The following is a 26,922-nucleotide window of genomic DNA, read 5'->3' as shown; positions in this document are numbered from 1 at the left end:
CGGCTCCACAAAGAGTTGAGGCGGCTCAACTTAAAATTGGAGCCGGTTCAACTTAAAATTGGAGGGGGCTCCAATTTTATAAAGTGCCCAGTACGTGAATTTTGTGATTTCAGGGCTCCAGTGTGTGTTTAAACTTGGTTTAATGGATTTGAATGATGTAATTAAGTAGGATTATACCCAAGAATGATTAATTCTACCCATGAATAATTAATTCATGTTAGGAACTTGATCAACTTGGGATTTAAAATTAAATTCACATGCAGTTTATGGCTTGGAAGAAATTAAATTGCTTGTCGTGATGTTTAAGCAAATTTAATGGAGAGGTTTTAAAATGATGTATTTAATTTATTAAAAGACCTAGAATTATTGGTTGAGGCTATGGGAGTGGATGTCATGACTTTTAATTATTAATTAAGCATGCAGTTAAGGAGGGTGGAAGGGTTAATTTCTAGCGTGGTACTAGTAAATTAAACGGACTAAAATAAAAGTTGTTTTTGTGAGGTTATATAAATGAAATATATAATGTATGGGTCCCAGGAATGTTGGTTTCTACTACAGTTATAGACATCATGAAATTTAGATACTAAATTATATGCTGTCAGGAGCAGTGGAAGTTGTAATTGCTAATCTTGCTTTAGAAAACTAAATGGACTAGCATGGATGTGGTTTTGGCATTCAAAAAAAATGTGTTCAGTTTTTATATCTGAGTATCATTAGATCATGCTTCGGACTTATAGTTGGGGATTAAATAGTCGCCATGAGAATTAAATATTAATTTACATGCCGACAAGGATTGAGGAGGATTTATATGCTAGTCTTCGTTTTAATAATGTAAATGAACTAGTATGGATGTATTGGTTGGGAATTCTAGTATAATGTGCAGTTTATAATTCTGTTTTTCATTATATTATGTTATGGATGATAATTGCTGAACTGTCATAATTTCTGTTCTGTCAATTATATGAAAATGGATGGCTTAAATTGTTTATCAGTACTTTAACAATTTAAAATGAGGATCTATGATTATAATCATATACTGGATGCATAATAGGATCTTAATAATATCGGTTTTCTATTATGCTAGTTTCTGAATTTATTTGATGTTCTAATGAATGTGCATCGTTTATGGATCATTTGCATTATATGTACCGGTATGGGACGGTGACATATCAGGGATGGATTAGATCAAAAAGCTAAGTCCTACCCCTTCTTACATACGGAATGGATTAACTAAAATAGTTAACTCCTACATGGATACATGTCCTATCAACTAAAACAGTTGAACGACATAATGGATGCTTGTTTTATCTTTCGGCATTAGGAAGGAATTTATATATATATTTATGGTACTGTGATACGAGCTTGAGTCTCCTGATCACGGTTAGGGTGCGTATATCGCAAAGGTTGAGTAGCTAGATATAGCAAATGTTCCCTGGTAGGTCTAGGTACTTGGCCGCTGAAAAGCGTGTTTTATAGGTCACCTTTTACCCAGGCTGAACTATGTTATAGGCTAGTGAGCATCCTATAGTGTGTATTTATATATCTATGGACTATTGTAGATATTGCCGAGCTATCTAGGATGTATCTGCGTATCGGGTTTATGTACGGATTGTAGTAGGGTGGAACTTGCATGTGGGCCTGACCCACCTTTATTTTTTCAGGTGTTTGTGAGTACTAGGCTTAGGGTTTGATCGTGGTGATGCAGATACAGTCACTCACTCTTCCGACTACATAGGATTTTCTTTCTTATTTTGGTTTTGGATTTTAATTCTATAAATGTTTTACCAGTTGGAAATATTAGGGGTCCACTAGATGGATTCCCGAGTTGTACGGATTGGAAAGTTTATTTATATTAAAACTTTTATTTTGGAGGTTTTACAATTAGAATTCTTTTCAGCGTATCATTATTTTATTCTTAATTCAGTTTTATTCTTACTTGTTTATATATTGATTGTCTGGTATCCCTCGGATCTGTGTCCGGACTTGATCACCCGTGGCTCTAGAATCGAGGGGTATCACACCCACGCCCGAATACCCAAGGATATTAAAACAAATTGATGATAAACGAACACAGAGTACAAAAGAATAAAGAAGAATAAATAAAATGCTGACAAGAAACTAAAATGATAATCTAATAATAAACATCAGAATATATTTCCATTAGTTAATAAACTCTTCTGATACAACTGATCCTCCAAAATACAACTCGGGAATCTATATTGTGTGGACCCCTAGAAAATCCAAACTAAACAAATGACAGTAATAACTGTCTAAATTAGGAAACTGAATCATAAAGGAACTCCTATGTAGCATCGGAAGAATGAAGTAGATTGATCATCGCTCAGCACGAATAACCTCTACTCCTGACGAACACCTGAAAAATAATGGTGGGTCAGGCCCACAAACAAGTTCTACTCTACTACAGTCCAAGTAGAGATCCGATACACGTATACATCCTAGTCAATCCAACAGTAACTAGTAGTCCGTGTATATATATATATACACACACACTAAAGGAACCTCACTAGACTATAGGGTTATCTCAACCTGAATAGTAGGCAACATGCAAAACGCACATATAGTGGGCATGAGTACCTAGACCTACTAGGGTACACAACTACACTATATCTAGCTACACATCCCTGGCAATATACACACCCTAACCACTAATCCTGAGACTCAAGCTCATATCATGGCACCATACTTATATATATATAATTTAGTAACCATCCTATCCAGTATAAATTAATCCTCCATAAGTCATTTAACTTGTTCAGCTTGAATATAAGTAGGACTTAACATTTTAGTTAATCCATTCCCTTATATAATAAATTAATCCTCCATAAGTCATTCAACTTGTTCAGCTGACCTGACTTGAATATAAGTAGGACTTAACATTTTAGTTAATCCATTCCCTCATATAAAATAGGTAGGACTTAACTGATAAGTTAATCCGTCCCTAGAATGCCACCGTCCCATACCGGTGCATTAAACCACATAATATAACAATTGATGTAACGATTAAAGAAATATATCAAATAATCCAGAAATAACTATGATAATATGATATCAAGTTATCACAAAATAGGAATGACTTATTATTTATTTAAACTTCCTATATAATATGTCCTACACAAACTGAATCTTATGCATGATGATATTTTATTATACCGTCAAATAAGCATTCTCCGTATCCAATTCATTCTACACATTTAATCTCAATTGCTTAAACATATTAAAAGATTAAATTCATTCGTTTGTTTAAAACATTCAAATAGCAAGCATCATTATGATTGAGTCTATTTAAATTTATTTAAACCCAAACCTAGTTCTTATTTAATATTCAGGAATCCTAGGCATGTTTCTACGTTCCATCATTCCACAGATATGAAAAAATACATAATGTAAACATATAAAAATTCACACCGGAAATCAAATCAAAATCATGCATTTATCAATTCATAACACAAGAGCAGATATGAAACAATTTCATAAAACCTATATTCTAATCCAATTAAACATGCATAATCATTTAATTTTATGTGTTTAATAAATCCTGGAATTTCCTAGGCATGCATAGAAACACGAATCAAAGGGAAAGAGATAGAAGAAGAACTTGCCTTAAACTTTCGGATCGAAAGTTAAACTTCTTCTTCCTTGATCTTCTCTCTACAGAGTTTTTCTCCTCCTTCTCTAACTCTCTCTCTCTAGAATATATCATGTGAATATTTCTAACCCCTTTTACAACCTGTAGCTATATATTTATAGGTTAAATAAAATAACCTTAACCCTTTTCCCAATCCAAGTCAACTTAAAAAAAAATAAAATAAAAAAAAAATATTAAAAAGGTAAGTAAAATATGTTACGTATATAATTTATGTATATCTTTATTAAATAAATAAATTATACACATCCCATTATTTATTAATGGATTATCCAATAACACTTAAGTTACCTTAATATTATAAAGTAACTTAAAATATAACACGTATCAAATCTATGTATATTTTTATTATTTAAACATATACATCAAATTAAATATTACTACCCAAGTTACCATAAAAGTAATTAATAAATTACTTTCCCTTTTATATATATTAAAAAGGTAAGTAAAATATGTTACGTATATAATTTATGTATATGTTTATTAAATAAATAAATTATAAACATTCCATTATTTATTAATAAATTATCCAATAATACTTAAGTTACCATAATATTATAAAGTAACTTAAAACATAACACGTATCAAATCTATGTATATTTTTATTATTTAAATATAAAACATATAAATCAGATTAAATATTACTACCCAAGTTACCATAAAAGTAATTAATAAATTACTTTCTTTTTTATATATGTATATAATATATATCTATATATATACATACACAACTATTCACGGGTAATAATTCATATACATCCAACCTTCTATCCAAGTAGTCCATGGGACCCAATTGGTTGGCCAATTACCACTAACCATAACCATAAAAGAAAAATAAAATAAAATAATAAAAGAAACCAAAATGTTTAATTTACAATTAATCAAAATACCATTTAAGTACGTAATCTAATTAAACAATTAATATATAGACAAATATAAATAATACATAGACACATAATCAAATAATCAAGTAATACCTAATTCAATTAAACACATAAACAATTAGTCAAATAATCAATTAAATAATTAAAAATATAATTAAAACAAATAAATAAATACCGAGACTATCTTTTTAAAATTAGGGGTATTACATTCTTTCCCCTTAACAAAAGGAATTCTGTCCTCAGAATTCGCCCTTACTTTCTTCCATTATGCTTGGAAACTATGAGCAAAAAAACATCCTCCTAGTCCTAAGTAGATGCAACCTCACTATGAAAAAATACATAATGTAAACATATAAAAATTCACACCGGAAATCAAATCAAAATCATGCATTTATCAATTCATAATACAAGAGCAGATATGAACCAATTTCATAAAACATATGTTCTAATCTAATTAAACATGCATAATTATTTAATTTTATGTGTTTAATAAATCCTGAAATTTCCTAGGCATGCATAGAAACACGAATCAAAGGGAAAGAGATAGAAGAAGAACTTGCCTTAAACTTTCGGATCGAAAGTTAAACTTCTTCTTCCTTGATCTTCTCTCTACAAAGTTTTTCTTCTCATTCCTTCCTTCTCTAACTCTCTCTCTCTAGAATATATCACGTGAATATTTCTAACCCCCTTTTACAACCTGTAACTATATAGAGGTTAAGGTGAATCCGTTAGATGTCATCTAAGGATCTAACATGGAGGATCGAGATGGTTATATAAGGGATGGAGTCCTCATTTATGGTAGGGTAGAGATAGAACTAACTATGAGTATTAGATTTTAGCTTTATCATTTGAGACCTTTAACTTAAGGTCTTCTAAGCTTCCATTACAGTGCCAATAACTTGAAATAAAAGGGTCAAAAAAAAAAAAAAAATTTGCACAAATGAATTTTGTTCAAACACATTTTTGAACATACTTCTAGATAAACCCAATTATCAAGAGAAACTATTTGCTACAGTTTTGAAAATAATAGATATTACAATAAGATATTGAAAATTCAAACATATGAAATGAGGATGAAAAGTTTAAAAGTAAACACTTTTTAATCACTGAATTAGAAGATTTATTAAATAATTCATTCAACTTCTTGCAAATCTTCAAAAAGCTGTAATATGGGTAGCATGACACTTTTAAGAGAGCTACTTGATATAATTATTCAACAAAATGATTAGAAGATTTTATTTTTTTATTTTTGTTTTTTTTGTTTTTTGTTTTTATTTATTTATTTATGTTTTTGGGTTGAGGCAAGCTAAGCATAAAGATAAATCCAATCTTTTCTGGCCATAAAAGGAGTTAATGATGATTTGATTAAAAAAAATTCTACCCCATAAATGTTATACATTGATTTAAGCACAAGGGTAGTTAGTATATGGTTGGGAATATTTTAATAAAAATATAATCAAATTACATTAATAATGAATATTATGTTATTATTTAAATCATATTTTAGAAGGTTATTATAATTATTCATAATTATTATATCTTAACCATTATTTATCCTATATATATACACATATAAATCATCCATTTATCCCTTAATCTTCGAATAATGTGATTTTATAAGATGTATACTGTTCGCCATTATTTCTCTACCTATTATTTCTATATAGTATATTTGTGAACAAATTTATCTACATTACGAGTTTATAGGAAAGGAAACACGTAGAGTTGAAATTAGTATTTTAGAGTTGACTAGCACCATCACTAACTGCATAAAGAGGAGAACTATCAGCTAGGATAATATGTTTGCACATACCTCTATTAGACCAGGTCTTTCTTAAACTATATTTTACTATTGTTATTTTTATATATGTATTGCATCATGTTTTATTTATTCTTACTTCATGTTTTAGCTATTAGTATTATTCATGTCGTAAAAATTGTCCTAAAGTTGTGTTTTCTCAACTATAGATTATGTATCTCTTATTTTTTATAAATTATGTATTATGAATATTGTGTAAATCATTTGCAGTTTTAATTATGAAGTGTACTAAATAAATAAATCCTAACAGAAATTACATGGCATAATGTTTAAGATGCAACAATTGAAGTTAAATCCGGCGATAGTGAATTTGAAATTGAGTAGTTTAATGGAGCAATAAGGCAAAAGAGGAGAATTTTGAGGGACCAGTCAATAACTTTTCAAACCTTGTATATAATGGATCTAACAATAATAAATTTGATTTAACAAAATCTTGTCAATATTAGCCTCTTGTACGATAGACGTAATGTACATTATAATTAGATTTAGTTTGTTTGAATAATTTGGTTAAAAATGAAGCATCTTCATTAATGGAGTTGAGAAATTATGGATTATATAATCGTGATATTATTTGGGATGAATTTTATTGAGCGCCATATAACTAGAATATACTTTAATGAGAAAATCAAGTTGATTCATGTTTTGGTTCATGATATATGTTCAAGCAAGTTTCGAAAAACATTTAAATTAAAAAAGAGCCCAGAACATTCGGCGTGGTGTTCTTCATTCGTGAAAGAAGTGTACCAAAAAAATAGAAAATACATAATAAATAATGTGGGAAATCTAAAGTATGTCCAGGGTAGCTTAGATTTTTATTTGTTATTATTGTCCACTGTTTTTTTTTATTAATCTTCTCGACCAGTATTTATGTTTTAAAAGCATTGCATAATGGTTTCATTATCAATGTGATTGTTATTATTATTATTATTTTGAATTTCAAGTAAGTAAGGGATATATTACTAGTCAAATAGGGCCATAGGCGAAACAAGACAAAGCGAAAAGGGCTGGCCCAAAAATCAACTTTCCCTATGGGTAAGCAAGCCCAAAACAACATAGACACAGCAAACAGAGACATCATCGATGTTTGCAGTGGATATCATATCATACGGTGAGATGTGAACAAAGACCTCTTATTCAGAGCTGAGATGGTGCAATCTGGCAATGTGATTAAATTTGTTTTTCTCAATATATACAATCAAACGATTGTTAACTGATTAAAAGACAAAATGTGTTGTTTTAAAAATGAATAACTCATTAGGGTTATAAGATTTTGAAGCTTATACATTTATAAGGTATCTCTATTCTCTACTGACACAAACAATCTTTTCATTCTAACCACCACCCCAAATAGAATTCAAGCATCAATAAACCACTAAAGAATTTATAACATTTTCACATTGCACTTTTATTCTAAACACAACAAACATAAAAGTAATAATTTTATTAACTAAATAATTATGCATATAAACATAATATAATATATATCTTAGATATGATTCATAATTTTCTTCTACTATTGACTTGTATTGTATATCTGAATGTGTTGGCTGCCTATGTGGCTACCATATCCACGCATGCAATTTCTCACTGCCAAGTTTCTCTCTATCTAATCCAAACTCGGGAGAGTCCTCCATCTAACTCCAGAAAATCTCCTGATTGTCAATTGCAGGAAGCTCATCAACTTTTATTTCCTCACTTCCACCAATTGTCTCTTCAAATACCAGCAAACGCCGGCAACGTTCTAGCAGAATTTGTAGTACCTCCCTCATGGTGGGCCTGATCGAAGGCGCTGTGCGAGTGCAAATGATCCCAAGCTTGAACAGACCCCTCATTTCGTCCAAGTAACAAGGTTCTATGATATCCTCATCCAATGCATCTTCTATGGGTTTGCCTTTTTTAATGTGACAACATGCCCATCCGGCTAAGCCCATATTTTCATCTCCGTCGTTGGCTTTCCTTCCCGTTGCCAATTCCAGAAGAACCACTCCGAAGCTATATACATCAATCTTCTCATTCACTCTTGTTGTTTGAGCATACTCTGATATTCATAGTTAAAGATCAATGTACGTGACCAAAGTTTGTTCGCACTAGTAATATAAATAAATTGAATAATGATTTAGAGTCCAAAATTCAGACAATTCCAACTTATTTATGTGTGTGGGGGCTGATCGAGGTGTCATTAAAATTCATTAAATCATGATGGCATTAGTCAGTACTCACAGATGTGTCGGACAGTCAGATTGAGTAATAACAGAGAGTCCGACAGCCGGACACATCTCACTAATTTTATTGGAGTAAGTACTATTATAATCATGACATCATAGATTCTCTCTATCATTACTCAAATTGAGAATTTAATAATAATAAAGAGTTACTCGAACACATTTCACTAATTTTATTTAAGGGCGGGCTAATATAATTATGATATCATACTCCAAATCACTATTCATAATTGATTACCTGGAGCAATGTAGCCAAACGAACCAGCCATAACCGACATTGTGTTAGGCTCTCCTCGCTTGAGCAATATCCTGGCTACACCAAAATCTGCTATTTTCGCATTGAACTCGGAATCTAACAGGATATTGCTTGATTTCACATCTCGATGAACAATAGACTGTGAACAGTCGTAGTGCATGTAGCATAGCCCTTGGGCCGCTCCAACTGTGATCTTGAACCTCTTAGGCCAGTCAAGGACAACGTGATGAACTGAACCCGAAACACTTGCTGGCCTCCTCTCTCCATGGAGCCATTGATCTAAGCTAGCATTTTCCAGATACTCGTAAACAAGAAGTTTCGAGTTCTCATTTGACATGCAGCACAACAATTTCACAATGTTGGAGTGGCGAATTGTGCCTAGTATCTCAACTTCTGCAAGGAATTGCTTCCGGAGCTTCTGGTCCAAATTTCTGTCGTTCCCAATCCTCTTAACAGCAACGAGGTCACCTGAGCCATTTACAGCAACACGATACACTTCCCCGAACCACCACTTCCTATAATGTTATCTTCAGTCAAGCCTGACAAAATACTCGACTCTGTGAAATTCAACCTCTGAAATGAAGTAGGGCTCCACGTCGAATCCGATCCAACATTTCTCTTTCGACGAAGTTCGGTCACGAATAATGCAAATATAATAGCCAACACGAACAGAGCTGTTGCTATAGTTACCAACATAGCCAAAAGCTGGGAGGATATTTTTCTAGACTTTCGATCACTAGATGAGCAAACTTCAAAACCTAGTAATGGCTTACCTGCACAAAGACCAGGATTATCTAGGAAGCTGCTACTGAAAACTGCTGTTTCATATTCAACTGGAATTCTCCCGGTGAGACTATTAGAAGAGAGGTTGAAAGAATTTAGCTTTAAAAGACCTAATTCAGGTGGATTTGACCGGAGAAATCATTTTCCGACAAGTCCAAATAAATAAGAACAACCAAAGAACCAATAGCAGCTGGAATTTGCCCAGAGAGTCTGTTTCCGCTGAGATTTAAAGTATTTAGTGAATTCCATGAAACAAATTCGAAAGGCAAATGACCGGAAAGCCGATTCCTATCAAGAGAAAGAGTTGTCAAGAATGGAAGAGCTGTTAACCCTCGTGGAATTTTACCGGTAAGGAGGTTGTTACTTGCTTTGAACACCGTCAAATTCCTCCCGAAGGAACCATCGGGAATTTCACCAGAAAACCGGTTGTTACTAATCTCAAGCCGCAATATGTTTGTCGCCAATTTGTTAGGAAGACGACCCGTAAACATATTGTCGCTTATCATCAACGATGTCAAATTGTATGATGTCCACAAACCAGCCGGAATTTCGCCAAAAAGTCGATTACCATGAACCCAAAAATATAAGAGACTCGTACAATTCCCTAGTGAACTTGGCAATTCACCGGTGAGATTGTTGTACATTGCCATGAAACGTACCAACACTCCGTTGGCGCATATATACTCCGGCAATTGGCCTGTAAACTGATTGTTGGCCCCTTGAAATTCTCTGAGCATCGAGTATCGCCCCAGGTCTGGTGGCAATTGTCCTGATATATTGGTGCCGAACAACTTTATAACTTGCAGCCCCGCTAACCGGCCAATGCTTTGGGGGACTTCGCCGGAAAGATGGTTGGTAAACAGAGCCAAACCAGTCAGTTTGGTCAGTTTTCCAAAATCATCCGGTATTGTCCCAGTCAAGTTGTTTTCCGACAAATCAACCACATCCAAGTTCAAAGCTTCAACTGATGTTGGAATTTCCCCGGACAATTTGTTTTTGTGAAGATGCAGAGTAGTCAAATTCTTCAACAAAAACACGCCATTAGGAATGTTACCAGTCAACTGGTTTGTCGACACGTCCAAGAGCTCCAAGGCCGTCATATTCCCGATTGCTTCCGGGATTTCTCCGATCAAATTCGCCGACGACATCCACAAACTTTTGAGTTTCCTCAACTGGGTAAAATTCGAAGGTATCTTCGATGGGGCAAACGGATTGACTGCCATCCATAGTAATTCAAGATTCCACAAGTTTCCAATTTCTGGCGGGAAAGTTCCGTTGAACAGGTTTAGTTCAATATTAAGAGTCCTGAGCTCCGAAAACCACCCAATTGAGGCGGGAATGTCACCGGTGAAGTTATTGTAGGCGATGTTGAGCTCCCGGAGCTGAGAGGACAACCGGTGGATGTCGCTGGGAATTGATCCGACGAAGTAATTTTGAGAAATGTCGAGTGTTTGAAGCTTGGAACAGTTGTAGAGGACAGTTGGGAACGGTCCGGGGATGTTATTATATTGAAGAACAAGAAGGGTCAAGTTTTGGAGGTCACAAATGAATGGTGGGATTATTCCGCTGATGTTTTTGTCAAAGAGTGAGAGTTCGGTCACTGAGCCACTGATGCAGGTGATCTCTGGCCATGTACAGTGGCTTGAGGTTGAGTTCCAATGTTCGATGGAGGGTGGATTGGACCAGTGTTGTTTCACCTTCAGTAGGATTGCTTGCTCTGGATCAGTGGTGTTTTGTGAGTTGCCATGGAAGGGTAGGGTGAAAATGAGGAGGGAGAGAGTGATTTGGAGAGATGTTGGGGATATTTTGGACATTTGGAGCGGTGTGTGTGAGAGAAAAAAATTATGAAAGAAAAAGAAAAGATTGTGAACTCGAAGGGAGTTAAATTTAATATTTCCAAGCATTTTCCTTCTATCCACGTCAACTTATAAGTCAAAACATGGGGAATGACTCCACTTACCCTGACCTCTTTGGAGGGGTCAAATTTGTACAATCGGGTCATTGTCCAGTTAATTAATTAAATTTTGTTATTGAAATAAATAAAAGGATTAATTACAATGACACAGTTTGCTATAATAACAGGTATGTACAAGTTGGACTATTTTGAAACAATGATATCCCCTTAAGTTTGATAAAGTTAACAAAGATACCCTGTTAGAATTTTTGATCCGAACAGGCCTTAAAAGGTGAGCAAATACTAGATTGCCTTTCAATAAATTATTAATTTGCTATTTAAAATATCCTAATCTTTAAATGAAAGAATTACCTTTATTAATCCCAATCTTTAAATGAAAGAATCTGTCACTGAAAATTCAGAATTTTTTGCCCCCAAAAACCACCATCACCACTTCCACCATTGCCACCTCCACCTACTCGCCATTGCCACCTCCACCAACATGTTTTCAAACCTCGAAAACATAATGGAATAATTTGACTACCGAAAGCATCCTCTTGCTTCATCACTTTATATTCCCGTCAAAACCCGAGGAGGCACAAGTATCATTTTCATATTCAATATCCACATACATCTATCTATCTCTATGTATCTTCCAACTCCTGAATCAACTAAAGTTCAATTGTGTTCATGTGTGTGTGTGTGTATATATATATATATATGTATGTATATACTGAAGATTGAGAAGAGAAACAGAGACCCACATCTTTTTGACATCGAAGCTTCCACTGGTCATCTCCACCGTCGGGAATTGCGGTTGGATCACAAGCTTTGGTTTGGTGGTGGGTTAGCGTCGGTGTGATAGTGGTGGTGATTAAGTCTGGATGTGTTATATATATGTATGTATAGACGTATATATGCGCTAAGGTATGAAATTAGGGCTTGTAGTTTGTAGAAACAGAGAGAATATGAGGCACAGATCAAATATGGTGGTGGTGATAAGAGATATGTGATACTGTGTAATCACCGATGGGTGGAGAGAGATGGTGGCGGCGGTTGTGGTTGAGGAGAAGTGGTGGTGGCGGCTATGGTTGAAAAGTGGTGGCAGTATAAGGAGGGAGATGATGGCGGCGATTGTGGTTGGGGAGATGGCGGTGGAGGTTGTGGTTTGGGAGATGGCGGTGGCGGATGTGGTTGGGGAGAGGCGGCGACGGTAGATCAAGATGGCGGCGGCGGATGTGGATGGGGCGGTGGCAGAGGTGGAGGAAGGAGACGGTGAGATTGTGGGAGTGGAGAGAGGTGGTGGACGTTGCAGTGGTGTAGAACGGTAAGTGGGTGGCGATGGTGCTGCGATGCATTCTGTTGGACCTGGTTATATATATATATATATATATGATGGTGCTGATGTAATAGTGTATATATATAAGGGCAAATTTGACTTTTCATGAATTCTAATATTTTACCATAAAAATAAATTTAACATTGAAGAGCAATCTCGTCTTTTCAAACATTTTAAGGGCTTGTTTGGATCAAAATTCTTACAAGGTATTTTTGTCCAAAACACGACTAAGTTGTAAATGATTGTCAATATGTCAAACCTCAGGGGATATCGTTGTAATTAACCCTTGAATTTAAGTCAAGAAACTCTCAACTTAGATTGAATTGGAATTATGGTTTCAGCAGCGTGAATCAAATGACTCCAATTTTATCTTGACTTTATAAATATATTTATAGTTTTAAATATATAATAAAAATTAATAATAATGATATTTTTTCCAGCTTCTTTTTCTTTAAATATTAACTTATTATTTGAATAATTAATTTCGTGAGAATTTGTTTATCATTTGATTTATATATTTCAATTCACTTTTTAAAATATTTACTCCGTATGTGTTAAAGTAATCAGACTCAACACTAATTTGAAATTAACTCGATTTTTGGATTGATCATTTTAATCTAATCTCAATTCGAGTTTAAAATTTTAAACAAGAATTGGCTCCAGTCAGAAAGCTTGAAATTGAAGATCAACTTATCTTAGACTTGAGTTAAAAACAAAAACTAGATATTATCATAAATTGAGTCTAAATTTACAGTTCAACTCATCCAATCCATTCGAAAGATACCCCTATAACATGTGTGAATTACACAGCTAACGTTACGTAAACGCAAAATATGTGGAAAATGCACCATTGGAAATTTCGTAGCGCGTAATATGTGGAAAATGCACCATTTGAAATTTCCTAGCGCGTAACGCCTCTGTTTTAGACTCCTTGTGCAAGACTTAAAAAGCTTTACATCAAACGATAAAAGCAAGCAATTATAACCCGCCTTGGCGGACTATTCTTTGTTCTCTTAACTCGGCACATTGACCTGACTTAGCGAACATAGAAAGTTCAGAGAGGCTTGACGGAGATGTAATCACAACATTTATGAATTGGGTTGTTCAAAGACAGTACAACTGTGAGTCTGTGCCAGCCCAATATGTAGTTTTGCTGATAAAGTTTATGTTTAAATATAGTTAGAATTTGTGGTCGAAATCTATCTAAAAGTTGCCTGCATTATCCAACACAAATAACAAGGTAAAAGTTGAAGAAAAATAAAAACATTTGAAGTAAATAGCCATTGGAGTGGAATTATAAGGTATTATTTAATGATAAATCCATGTATAGCTTCTTTTCCATTAGTCAAACACCTTGAAACTAGATGCCTTGAAGCATTAAGAAAACATAATACTCTCTCTCTCTCTCACAAAAAGAATGCTTCTTTTGAAAAGTTAATGACTCACAAAAGAGACATCTTTTTCTGAAATAGTAGTAGTTATTACATAGGCCTTATATGATGCATGGCGCTAATTTATTTATATAAAGACAAATTACGCTATTTATTAAAAATAAAAATAAAAAATGTTAGTCATCCGCGTTGCGCAGCCTTGCAAAAGAACCAAGCTTACCCTGTGTACGACTTGAGGGCATCTGAGCTTGCCCTAAGCACAACTTGGAAGCATGCGTGGGAGGATTTTTATAAGGGACAAGTGCAGAAAAACACTTCTAAAGTATATTTTGTGTAATATTTTTATCCATATTTGAAAAAGTATGTAAAAAATATCCTCAATCTTTCTACATTGTGCAAAAATACCCCATCTGACATAAATTAGTGCTGTAATACCCGTTTTACCTTTTTACTCTTTTAAAAATGCCCAAGAAAGTATATATGCAACTAATCCCATAGTATAAGAGTGTTATGTGTACATTACCCTATATATATATATATATATATATATATATATATATATATATTTTTTTTTTAACTTTGAGAATTTGTAGAATAAAGATCTGAATTTTTTGAGATTCCAGTTTACTCTTTTCTACTAATTTTTTTTTCTTTATTTTATTTTTTTTGGGTACCAACACTGTTTCAAAAAAAAAAAAAAAAAAATTTCCCAATATCAGGATGCACTGGTTGTCAGAGTTTTGAAAGAAAAAAAAAAAAATTTCTTTAGTTTGCACTTTATTTTTGTTTTTAATTTTCTATTTTTATCTTTACTTTTCTTTGATACTTTTATATTTATTTAATCTTTTTATCTTTACTTGTCCATTGCCGGCGTCCTCCAATAGTGTCATTTTCAATCATTTTATTAAATTATTTATTTTTATATATTTTATAAAATGGTTCAGTAAGGGTAATTTAGTCAACTTAGGGTTCAAATTTGTCAGAGGGACCTATTTGCACCAGATTGAAACTTTAGATGTATTTTTTGCACAAAAGGAGCATCCTCCAATAGTGTCATTTTTTGTCATCTTATAAAATTATTTATTTTTATATATTTTATAAAATGGGATTTATATATACAACATATATCACTGTCAAGAGTGAAATTCTTATTAGTTAAATTATTTCTTACTACCCGATTTAAAAAAATAAAAATTGAGTTGCGACCATATATGAAAGAGCATAAAATAATGATATATTTAATTTCAGAATATTAAACTGTATATCAACAAAATATATTTTCTAGGATATGCAGTGCAATGGATTCTATACACTCAACACAAGTTTGCTATAGGTGCAAAAATCCGTCAACTTTGAAAAGCCAACCCATAAAAGCAACACACTCAAATAAAATGACTGATTCAAGGAAAAAGAATAATCATTCAATAAATAGAATAATAATGGTGCAAATGTTGCATATATATTGTTGTGTGGATGCATGGGCCAAACAAATAAATAATGGTGGTTGTGATCACATACACAAGAAAAATGCACTCACAAAATAACAAATAGGAGAAAACACACACACAAAAGGAAGACAAAGATTTACGAGGTTCGGCAATGTGCCTACGTCCACGGGAGCTCAAGATCAATGTACTAATATCAAAACCCAAAAGGTTACAAAAGGCTCACAAATGAGAAAATAAATATTATTTTCTCCAAACTCACTTTGCTCATTCAAACTCTTTCTTCTTGATCCGAATCGATCCTCATTTGAATACTTTTGGATGATTTTTGAATAATTTGAACTATGAGATACAATGGCTATTTATAGCCAACAAATCTCCCTTTGCAGATGTAAGCAATGATGCAAGCAAAGCCTGATGTAAGCGATGACATATGCAACTGAAGATGTAAGCGATGACATATGCAACTGCTGATGTAAGCGATGACATATGCAACTGATGATGTAAGCAATGACATATTTTGAGTCAACTTCAATTCCAATTTTGCAACTCCAAATTTGTTAACAATCTCCACCTTGGCGAAAAAATTCTGCAATCCTTTTCAAGCATGATTTTGAACTGCTTCCAATTGCGCCCAAAGGCGCTCATACTCGCAGGATGTTAATCAAGTCTAAGCAATGCTTAAACTTAACCTTCATTACAACCTTCGTCAGCATATCTGTGGGATTATCTGCAGTCCCAATTTTTTGATGGAGAATATCGCCTTTATCCAAAATTTCAAGAACAAAATGGAAACGGACATCAATGTGTTTTGTACATGAATGATGAACCTGGTTCTTTGCCAAATAGATAGCACTTTGACTATCGCAGTAGACATCAACATGCTCCTGAATAATCCCCAAGTCCTCAATCAACCCATGTAGCCATACGGCTTCCTTAATGGCCTCTGTCACTGCCATGTACTCTGCCTCTATTGTAGACAAAGCAACTGTAGGCTGTAATATTGACCTCCAACTCACCGGTCCTTTAGCAAGTATGAACACATAACCTATAGTTAACCGACGTTTATCCAAATCACCAGCGTAGTCTGAATCCACATATCCAACCAAATACTAACCAAGTCTATCATCCCACTTAAATTTCAAACCAACATCTACAGTACCATGGATGTACCATAAAATCCATTTCACTACCTGCCAATGACCTTTACCTAGGTCATGCATATACCTGTTCACCATACTAACGACCTGTGAAATGTTAGGTCTCGTACACACCATTGCATACATCAAACTTTGAACTGCGCTTGCATACGGAACATAAGCCATGTACACACGCTCTTTATCTGTGCGTGGAGATAATGAAGCACTAATTTTAAAATGAGAGGCCAAAGGGGTACTTATAGGTTTAGTATTCGAGTCCATACCAAACCGATGTAGCACATTCTTCAAATATTGCTTTTGAGATAAACAAACAGTGCCCTTCATTCTATCTCTGTTAATCTTCATCCCAAGTATCTTCTTAACTTCACCAAGATCCTTCATTTCGAACTCAGTGCTCAACTGAATCTTTAACTTATCAATTTCAACTTTGCTTTTAGATGCAATCAACATATAAGAGCAAATATACAAATGATCCATCATGAAGCTTATGAAAATACATACAGTGATCAAAATGGCCTCTTGTGTACTGTTGCCCTTTCATGAACTGATCAAATCGTTTGTACCACTGCTTTGGACTTTGTTTCAACCCATACAACGACTTCTTCAGTTTGCAAACCCAATTTTCCTTACCAGCAACTTTAAATCCATCTGGTTGAGATATATAGATCTCCTCCTCCAAATCTCCATGTAAGAAGGCAATTTTGACATCGAGTTGAGCTAACTCGAGGTCAAACTGGGCAACCAAAGCTAGTAAAATCCAAATGGAAGAGTGTTTTACAATAGGTGAAAATACCTCATTATAATCAATCCCTTCCCTTTGTGCGTAGCTTTTCGCCAACAATCTAGCCTTAAATCTCACACTAATTTGCCCTGAAGAAGCTTCCTTCTTGGTGTATACCCACTTGTACCCAATCGCCTTCTTCTCCTTTGGAAGCTGGACCAACTTCCAAGTCTGATTCGTATGAAGAGATTGCATCTTCTCGTCCATTGCTTTCTTCCAATCTACACTTTCTGAACTTCTGACAGCTTTTCTATAGTTAGATGGAATGTCATCATCAACTATGGGTAGTGCATATGCCACCATATCAGTAAACAGTGCCGGTTTCTTTATTTCTCTTTTTGATCTACCAATTGAATATAATATGGTTGTTGTGGAGACTCTTGGGTAGGAGCCTCCTCCTTATCTGTACCTATTTCCTCATCATCTGAGTTATTGGCAGGTCTAGCTGGAACAATTGGAGCTTCAAGCTCCACTTGCTGCGAAACTTCTTTGGTCATGTTATTTGTAGAAGAACTTTTCAGCATAGAAGACTCATCGAATGTAACATCCCTGCTATTAATAATTTTCTTCAACTCGGTGCACCAAAGTCTATACCCCTTTACGCCTTTACTGTAGCCCAAGAATATAGCTTTCTTGGCTCTAAGATCCAACTTACTCTCTTTAACATGAAAGTAAGCAATACAACCAAATATTCGCAGAAAATCATAATCTATAGCAGGTTTCCCAGACCATACCTCTATGGGCGTTTTGCCCTCATTCGCAGCTGTAGACAACCTGTTGATGATATGGCATGCGTATGTCACAACCTCAGCCCAAAACAATTTGCCCAATCTAGCATTGGACAACATACATCTAACATTTTCTAACAAGGTTTGATTCATACGTTCTGCCACCCCATTCTATTGTGGCGTGTCTCTGACTGTAAAGTGTCGAATGACTGGTGTATGCTGTACCACCGTCAAGCTTGGGAGTGTGCATTATGGCGAGGGCAAAGAGTTTTACATTTATAGAAGCCACTATTACCTTTCACTAAAAATATAGCTAGGGCGAGTGGGGATCGTCCCAAGAGATTATGAGGATCGAGCAATGTCGTGGAATTGTTATTAGGGCTAGTAGGTCGAGTGATCAAACAATTGGTTGGTTGGTTGATTAAAGAGTAACTAGATTAAGTTAAATGATAGCAAAAGAATACAATCAAGCGTAAGTAAGAGAGAGAGAGGTCTTAGGGTTTAGAGATCACCACCAAGCAATCCATTTCTATATCATTGACAAGTGATTAATGAGGGCAAATGGTGTGTTGTAATATTGGTGTGTGTGTGTGTGTTTGGTTGATTCAATAAGCAAGGATGACTAGTTAAGCATGTACTGTCTAAACATCATGTGAAAGGCACAATATATCTAAGCAATGAAGCATATATTGTCTAAACAATATGTGAAAGGCACAATAAATCAAAACAAGTCATTAATCCTTTTATTAAGCTCACAATCCAAATATAACACAAGGATAGAGACATATGCTAATTGCATTCAAAAGCTTGGATCATCAAACAACAAGCATAGATTATCCTCCGATTTAACACTACACTACAACTACACTACATCTACACTACTAGCATGAAAATAAACTAGGGGAGAGGCACAATCCATCAAGAGATAAGTATGAACCATCAAGAGAATCACAAAAGCATTCATTTAAGCACTATGTTTTGACAATCTCTAAATCTATAGCATCAATACACACAGACATGCATTAATAACACAAAATCTAGAGACAAGCACATGAACATCTATTCTAGCATACATAGACATATGGATAGAATGAAATGATCAATTGAAAGTATTAAACCACATAAATCATTGAATAAACAAGATCTATATAAATCAAAATGTCAAAACATCAATTACAACACCAATCCCTCAATAATACACAAGATTAAGATATAGAAAGCATGCTTGGGGCTAACTCTAGCTGTAAGAGGATGTCTAGCCACTCATGGTGATGTTCCTCCAACCCTCAAGGGCTAACTCCATGGTTAAAATCTGCTCCTTGTTGATAAAGAACTCCAATGATGTGATACCCCCGGATTTTTGGATATGAGTTGTCCAGGCCCACGCCCGATTACCCGAGGATATCAAACCAATTAGTAATAAATGAACACAGAATACAATTAAGGAAACATGAATAAATAAAAATTTGCTGAAAAGAAACTAGAATGATAAACCAAATACTGAAACCTCAAAATAAAATTAAATTAATAAAGAATTATTCTGATACATCCAAATTCTCCATTTCTAATACAACTCGAGAATCCATTTGGTGGACCCCTAATAAAATCATCACTGAGAAATGAACCACCGAAAAAGAATCCAATGCTAAACCATACAGGAACTGCCTACGTCGTCGGAAGAATGAGAAGTCGTCTCTGCTCATCACGAACAAGATCTAAGACCTAGAACCATCCGTTACCTGAAAAATAATAATGGGTCAGGCCCACGAACAAGTTCTATCCTAACTACAATCCAAACAGAGACCCGATACGCAGATACATCCTAGATGTCTTAACCATATCTATATAGTCCGTAAATAGATATATACATATAACCACACTACAGGACTCTCACTAAACTATGCTGAGGGTCTCAACCTGAATAGAAGGCAACATGCAATACGCACCTGAGTGGGCATGACTACCTAAGCCTAACGGGGTATACCTCAACCAACATAGCTAGCTATGCATCCTACTGCATATACGCACCCTAACCGTCGACTATGAGACTCAAGCTCAGATCGCGGTACCATAATTTATATATATAAATTCCTATCCAAACCAATGTAGTGCCGCTCAACTGTTCATTGCCATGACACGACATAAAATTAGGATTTAAACATTTTAGTTAAAACCCTATCCTTCCTAATACAGAAATATAAACAATCATTCAGTATGTCGTTCAACTGTGTTAGTTGACAGGACATGAAACCATGTAGGATTTAACTATTTTAGTTAATCCATTCCGTATGTATGAATGGGTAAGAATTAGCGTTGTGACCTAATCCATCCCTCCGTATGACACCGTCCCATACCGGTGCATACATGCAAACGATCCGTAAATGATGCAACATTTAGGCAGTACATCAAATAAAGTCCATAGTATCCATATAGTTGATAAACACAGAATTTAAACAAGTCATCAACTAAAAATCCAGAATCCATCCATGTAATTAAACGAGACAAAGTTTACAAATTCGTCAAGTTAAATTCCAGCATCCATCCGGGTAATTGACAGAAAATATACATTTATTTCTTCAATTAATTCCAGGCCAACATCTAATTAGATTGGCAGAACCTAAGTACAAGTCCAACAATTAAATTCCAAACCCTAATCCAAATAATTGCAGTGTAATGCTTAATATTATAGCAATTTAAAATTCCAAGCTTAAATTCATGCATTGCAGAAAAGTATTTCGTATTTCAACAATTAACATCAGGATATGCATAGACCAAATTTGTTAATTAAGTGATCCTAGCATACAACCACAACAAGAGTTACAAATATATACATACTCCATTAAATTGCTAAACTAAAAAAAACAATTAAACTTCTTTCATCCGTTAATAACCTGCACTGCTGTATACCTTCCCACGATTAAACCCCTGAGTATAAAGACCTTAATTTATTAAAAATGGCTCTAGTATAGCATAATATAATGCTTGGAATCCATGTTCCAACTCTTTTTAATTTCTAGACGCAGTTTGCACAATTAAGTCCTTTCGGTCCGCTAAGTCCGTAAACTGCCTGCGTCTTGCCTTAGATTTTCCTATGATTTAAAACCTTAGCATATAAATAAATTAATGCATCCTAGGGCTTTAATATTTCTTGAATTAGTATATAAATCCATCTCCCTAACCCAAACACAGCTCAGAAAAACCACCATCGAACCAAACAACACACAAACAGCCCTAGAACACAAATAGGATCACAGAGCCTTTTCCAAATAAGTGGAGCAGACTCTAGCCTGCCTAGAGCTGCCTCTTTTAGAGGTAGAGCCTGCTCTACTTTCTCTAGAGCAGGCTCTACTCATGGGGGAGCCATCTCCTCCCTCCGTGGAGCCGTCTTTTTCCCACTCTACGAACTTCAGTCCGTTCCTGCTTTGTTTCAGTCCGTCCTCTTCACCTCTGGTCAATTCCTAACACTCTATTGGTCTTTAAAACCGATCTTAGGAGTTTAATTAACACCCAATAACATCTAATCAGTTTGTTATAACAGTAGGAATTAAAACAACAACAAAAACAACAATTGTCTTAACACGCTTTTACGATCAAACACTGAATACAATCTTGCAACTATAGTTCCATTCCAACCCCTCTTCTCCTCTTCAAAACTGAACCTAAGGTCTTATAACATCCCATTAACATCCCCATGACTTGTTCATAATAGTTCAATTCAATTACAGTGTTTAAAACCTTAACCGATTAAACATGCTTCCACTCCAAACTGCAAACCAGAGGTACAAGAACTTTAACAGAATAATTGCACACATATAGACATCTAATTTAGCATATAACAAACATGTATAATTTAATTATTGATCAATTAAAACCCTAGAGACAGTTTAAGGATACATAGAACACAGGCAACGGGAGAGAGAAAAGAAAGAACTTGCCTTTACAGTTTTGGATTCAAAACTCTGTTGCCATCGTTCTAAGTTTTTCCGGTGATCCAATTCACTATTAAATCTCCTATTGCTCCATCTTCCCTTCTCCTACGTCCGTCCTTCAAGCCACGGCCAAACCCTCACCAAAGTGGCTCTGTTTGTTTCTCACAATCTCTCTCTGTTCCTCTCTGTTTTCTCTCTATAATTCTGAACGTAAATAGGGTATGTGTTTGCTACCAACCCTAAGGTGACACACTGTTATATATATATAAGCACCAAGAAATCCTAAGCCAAATCCTACTCCACGATTGAAACAAAACCCTAATTCTAGTCGGCGTGAGATACCAGACTACAATCCTAATTTAACATTATAATTTAATTCATTAATAAGTTAAACTCCTTTAAATCCTTTAAATTACAAAACATTTAATCCATTTAAAATGAATTTAATTCAATTACAGAAAAATAAAAATACAATTAAATTAAATAGAACAAATAACCAAATAAGGCAACGTCAAATACAATTAACCATTAAATCAAATAAAAATAAAACAATTAACAAATCAATTTAAGTCATAAACATTTAAATTCACCCAACACTTACTTTAATTCAGAAAAACACCTAGCCACATAAATACCAAAAGCAAATAAAATAAATAATAAAAACAATAAACTAAATATTAAAATTCCAATTATAACCCTTATAAAACTAGGGGTATTACAAATGGTGTCTCTAGCCTCCTCCTCCTCTAAGCTTCCTCTCCAAGAGATGATATGAAAATAATGTTGGCTCTCCTTTGTAAAAAATAATCCTTATCCTTATATAGGTAGGTCAAAATGACACCCAAAATGAGCTGGGGTCGTGCACACAATATTCCCTAATGATTGGATAAAGGACAACTTTTAATGAGGTGGAATTTTAACTTTTTTGCACCGGAGGAAGTTCGATCGATCGAACCTTGAACTTGGATCGATCGAATTGGCTGAAATCTATCGAACTTGGGCTGGATCGATCCAACTGGCTGAGCTTTTTGGAAAAAGACAAATTCGAGATATTTTTGGGAGATATTTATGGGAAAAGGATAAAAGTGGTTAGTGGGTGGTACAGCTGTGGATATGATCAATCATTTAAATAAGGACAAAAGTGTTCGATCAATCGAAGGATGGTGTTGGATCGATCGAACTTTTGGAACTTTATGCTTTTGGGTCAAGGCTTGGATCTATCTTGAAGTGCTGAGATCGATCATTGTTCGATCGATCGAACCTTGAACTTGGATCGATCGAACTTTGGTGCTTGTCACCTTTGGCTTCATTTGCTTCCCTCTTTCTCCACTTTGCTCCTTTCTTTGTTTAATCCCAGAATTGCTTCAATTAAGCTCTTATTTGGCTGAGTTAGCTTATTTTCAGGATAAGTGCCTGAAAAAGGAAATAATAGAAATCAATATAAAACGGTAAAGTAAGATAGATAAAGGTACTAGAATGCCTAAGTTTAAGGGGTTTAAATATGCACTTTTCAGCGCTCATCATCGAACAATACCCTCGCCCTAGCATACTTGCAAGAATGGGTCCGATGTGTATTCACCGCCATTATTAGATCTGAGTCTTTTGATTTTTTTTGCCAGTCTGGGTCTCCATCATCTTCTTCCATTTCAAGAACACTTTTAAGACTTTATCTTTATGTTTCATGGTGTACACCCACACTAGTCTAAAGTAGTCATCAACAAATGAGACAAACCAATGCTTACCTCCCAAAGATGCAACTCTGGTAGGTTCCCAAACATCTGTGTGAACATAGTCAGGTATTCCCTTAGTGCGGTGTGCTGCTATGCCAAACTTGACTCTTGTCTGCTTGCCCAGAACACAATGTTCACAAAATCCAAGCTTGCAGGTCTTGGCACATTTCAATAGACCCTGCTTCACTAGTCCCTGCAAAGCCTTCTCAGCTGCATGTCCCAAGTGTATCACAATCTAGTAGCATCTGGTGCATTTACGTCTAAGCTATCTACAATAGCTGCTGTGCCTGTAACTGTATTTCCAAGTAGAAAAGTGAGATGAGATTTTTCTTCAAATCCGGTACATACCGGACATTTTCAAGAACTCTGACTGTTCCATTAGGCAACTTCAAATAGATCTTTCCTATCCCCCTTATTTGATAGGCATGATCATTGCCCATGAAAACAGCTCCATCGTCCAGTTTCTAGAAACTAGAGAACCACTCCCGGTTGGAACACATGTGATAGGAACAACCCGTATCCAAGATCCATGCATCATGAGAATTGGATCCAACTCATACAGTTAAAGCAAACTTTGCAGCTTCATCGTCACTGCTAACAATGTTGGCGGCAATCTTCTTGTCATCCCTGTTTTTCAATTTAGGACAATCCTTCTTCCAATGCCCTTTATTGTAACAAAAGGCACATTCATCTTTGGTAAGATTTTTCTTGCCCAAAGTTGATGCTCCTCTTGATCTGGATTAAGATCTTCCACGGCTACCAGACTTTTTCTGATCTGTTCTACCACGTACTGTTAGAGCTTCAGCTGTTGAGTCTCTATCAACCTCCTTATCCTTCTTGCGAACCTCATTATTCATAAGGGTATTAGAGACATCAACATATTTAATTTCTTCTTTTCCATACTGTAGTTTGGTAATCAAATGTTCATACGAATCAGGCAGAGAGTTCAACTATAATAATGTTTTATCTTTATCATCAATTTTAACATCCAAATTTTGCAAATCAGTAAGAATTTTGTTAAAATTATGTAAATGCTTGGACATAGACATACCTTCTTTATAATTAAACCGGAAGAGCTTCTTCTTGAAATAGAGCCAATTTTCAATGCTCTTTTTCAGATATTTCTCCTCCAGTTGCTTCTAAAGCTTGTCTGCTGAAACTTCATGCATGAAAGGATATTTATGATCCTTTTCGAGATAAAGCTAAATTTGACCACAAGCCTTATGATTGATCTTTTTCCAATCTTCTTCCTTCATTTCTTCTAGTTTCTCCCTCCCCAGAGTAGTGTCTAAATCTTGTTGAGTCAGACAATCCATAACTTCGCATTGCCACATGCTGAAGTTGTTGCGCCCATCAAATTTTTCAATATCAAATTTTGCGGTTGACATCTTTTTTTTCAACGATCACGATCACCTAAAAGAACCGAACCGTGGTGCTCTGATACCAATTTGTTGTGCGGAAGCGTGAGCCCAACAAATAAATAATGGTGGTTGTGATCACACACACAAGAAAAATGCACTCACAAAATAATAAATAGGAGAAAACATATACACAAAAGGAAGACAAATTTATGTGGTTTGGCAATGTGCCTATGTGCACGGGAGCTCAAGATCAATGTACTAATATCAAAACCCAAAGGGTTACAAAAGGCTCACAATTGAGAAAATAAATACTATTTTCTCCAAACTCACTTTGTTCATTCAAACTCTCTCTTCTTGATCCGAATCGATCCTCATTTGAATGCTCTTGGATGATTTTTGAATGATTTGAACTATGAGATACTAAGGCTATTTATAGCCAACAAATCTCCCTTTGCAGATGTAAGCAATGATGTAAGCAAAGCCTGATGTAAGCGAAGACATATGCAAAGTCTGATGTAAGCGATGACATATGCAAAGCCTGATGTAAGCGATAATATATGCAACTGATGATGTAAGTGATGACATATGCAACTGCTGATGCAAGCGATGACATATGCAACTGATGATGTAAGCGATGACATATTTTGAGCCAACTTCAATTCCAACTTTGCAACTCCAAATTTGTTAACAATCTCCACCTTGGCGACTGGTTTGCTTAATCCAAAGCTGTTGTATTGGGCAAGACCCTTGCTAGCTGACATGACTTATCTTAATTGGAAGGGGAGATTTTTGCCCCCACATTTTGCCCTCAATTCCCTTTAGTTTGATGTACTAGTCAAAACTAGAGGAAATTAATCGTAGCTAATGAAATGTAATGGCAACTGTAATGAACTAGAAGTTATGTCAGTTGAAAATTGGGACAGTATGCCTTGACGGCGGTGATCTATATTTGTCTTCTTGGAAAGTATGAAGACCCAAAATCAAGGGCTCTGAAGAGGTTGTAGTTGAGGTGCCCTCATGTTCAAAGGTGGCGCCTTATGTTTAGCTTTTTTCTCTTCAAGCTGTTAGTGTTTTTATTTTCTCAAGCTGAAAGCGATCAATCTTAGCAGTCAGCTTAGGTGACCAGCCTTGATGAATAATGTTGGTGACCAACCTTGGTGATCATCTTTAGTGATCAACTTAGTGATTTTCTTTAGTAATTAGGTTTAATGATCGACTTTCATGATTAGCCTCGGTGATCAGCTTTCTACACTGCTTGCTACTATTTATTAAGAATCGACTTTTTTTACCTTTTGCTAATTTAATCAATCTTTGTAAAATTTTGGCCTTCGAATTTTCTTCCGAGGTGACATATTTTGCTTCGGCACTCTTTGTGCCTTTAGGTAATTTTTATAAAATTTATACTTCGATTGTAGTGAGTCCGAGGTAATTTTTATGTAATTTTTGCTCTTCAGCATTCTCCTATGCCTTAAAGGATTTATAAAATTTTAACCTTTGACTCTTGTGAATCTGAGGTAAATTTTATATTACTTTTAT

General features: G+C 35.0%; 1 pseudogene; it reads right to left on the bottom strand.

Annotated features, from left to right (window-relative positions):
* Positions 1–7,750: 7,750 nt before the first annotated feature.
* LOC132280121 (receptor-like protein kinase 5) lies at positions 7,751–12,225 on the bottom strand (annotated as a pseudogene).
* Between the last annotated feature and the right edge of the window lie 14,697 nt (positions 12,226–26,922).

Source organism: Cornus florida, unplaced genomic scaffold (assembly GCF_030987335.1).
Source record: "Cornus florida cultivar Cherokee Brave unplaced genomic scaffold, ASM3098733v1 CherokeeBrave_3.0.0_Hap2_Chr10, whole genome shotgun sequence".
NCBI lineage: Eukaryota > Viridiplantae > Streptophyta > Magnoliopsida > Cornales > Cornaceae > Cornus > Cornus florida.
The sequence above is the reverse complement of the archived record's forward strand: the minus strand, read 5'-3'. Positions and strand labels throughout refer to the sequence as shown.